Genomic DNA, 1,753 nt, shown 5'->3' with positions numbered 1-1,753 from the left:
TGTGGCCGGGGCTGCGCGCGGGGGCAGGCTGGACCGCTTGGGCTGTGGCGGAGGCGCGACAGCGGTGGCCGGCGGCTGCTTGAAGGGGTCGCGTGGATCTGCTGCCGGGGCTTCGGATCGGCATGGTCGTCTGAGCCCCGAGTTTTCGACGCCGAGGTCAGCGCTCCTTGAGCATTCGCGTACATGCATCCGCAGCCAGCGGATGAAATCGATCCAGCTGGTTCCCCGTCGTAGCTAGCTTGTACTGCTCCATGTGCAGACATGAGTTTTATCAGAGCCGGTGAAGCATTTGCGCTTCAAGCTACCTCTGACTCCTTCGTTCACTGTTTAGTAGCTAGGCCATCGATAACGCCAAATCCATTGCCAAATCTAAAAGGCAGGTTTGATGAATCCAACAACCGGCAGCGGCAAAAACCTTCAAGATATTGCTTTATCCATTGGGCAATCTGCAGCAGTATATCTACTTACTTGGCAATGACAAACATATATTGATCGATGATATCCACTTGTAGATTATGGTGAATTGTACTTACCCGCCCTTATCTTTTGGTCTGAACAGAGCTTGGCGATCCAGAGGGTGCTGGTCTCTGTCGGTGGACATTCGATGACAAATGAAAAAAACAGAGGCAACCAATTCAGCGAGGCCGCCCACCCAGCAAAACGCACCAAAGAACCAATTCTTTCTTAACCAGAGAAGAAGAAGGCGAGGCCCAAGCTCAGCCGCCGTCCGTCCTTACCTGCCTACGTCCGGTGGGCCGATGGGGGGCCGGACCTGAGGCGACATGGCCCTCCCAAGAGAGAAGCAGGCGTCGGTGCTGTGCAGGCCGTCCATGGCGATGGAGACGCCCGGGCAGGAAGGGCTCAATCCGGATGAACCAGCCCGCATCGAGCCCGGCCGCCTCAACAGGAGCTCGTCTCTCTGCCTGCCAGCGGCTCACCGGAGCCGCCACCGCCGGCGACCACCTCCCTCACCTTGTGCCCCTTCTTCTTCGCCTTTCTTCCTCTCTTCCCCGAGGAGTGGGGAGCCGGCGAATCCGTCGGTCAGGAGCTGGGCAGCGCCCTCCATCATCGCTGCCGTTTGGGGAGGGACGCGGTCCTGGTCGATGCGGTGTGGTGCGGGCGGCTCGGGGCAGGAGGTGGCGGCAGGATGGAGATACATGCGATGGGGCACCGGCAAACTGTTAGAATTGTGTCGAATATTATTGTACAAGGTAGGTTACAGTTGGACTTGGTTTTGGACTGTGTGTAGACAGGATAGGAGTTGTGTCCTAGTAGGACACTTGTATCCTAGGCCTCTCATATATATCGGGGGTAGACACACGATGTAACATATGCCAACATAATAGCACAGGCACGCGGGGGAGCCGGCGGCGTGTGCCGGTGCCCGGGCGGCCAGGGTACGGTATTGTAGCGGTATCATGGGGAGAAGCGCCCGTAATCATGCCCCGGGGATGTAGCCATATCGGTGAACCTCGTTAACAAATCTCGGTGTCGTGCTCGCGTGGTTGCTTGGTTCTCGGTAGATTGACGGTGCACCTTGGAATAATTCTAACAAGTGGTATCATGAGCAAGGTTACGAAGAGGTCGCGGTTCGTTGATTTAGAGGAAGGAGCGGAATATCTCCTCAAATCGGTCACGCAGTATTCGGTGGATCAATCGGCGACTGCGAGGAAGATCGATGGTGCGGTGGGGTTTTGTTCACGTTGATGGTAGCGACCGGAGGAACCATTGGAAGCTGTCGGCGTGGGATTCG

At 56.8% G+C, this 1,753-nt stretch overlaps 1 long non-coding RNA gene across 1 annotated transcript; it reads left to right on the top strand.

The window, feature by feature from the left end:
- The first annotated feature begins 12 nt into the window (after positions 1–12).
- LOC119341609 lies at positions 13–613 on the top strand. Its single transcript, XR_005165197.1, has 2 exons — positions 13–156; positions 560–613. It is a non-coding gene; the product is annotated as an uncharacterized LOC119341609 (long non-coding RNA).
- The last annotated feature ends 1,140 nt before the right edge of the window (positions 614–1,753 follow it).

This window comes from Triticum dicoccoides, chromosome 7B (assembly GCF_002162155.2).
Source record: "Triticum dicoccoides isolate Atlit2015 ecotype Zavitan chromosome 7B, WEW_v2.0, whole genome shotgun sequence".
NCBI lineage: Eukaryota > Viridiplantae > Streptophyta > Magnoliopsida > Poales > Poaceae > Triticum > Triticum dicoccoides.
This window is presented reverse-complemented; position numbering and strand designations above follow the sequence as displayed.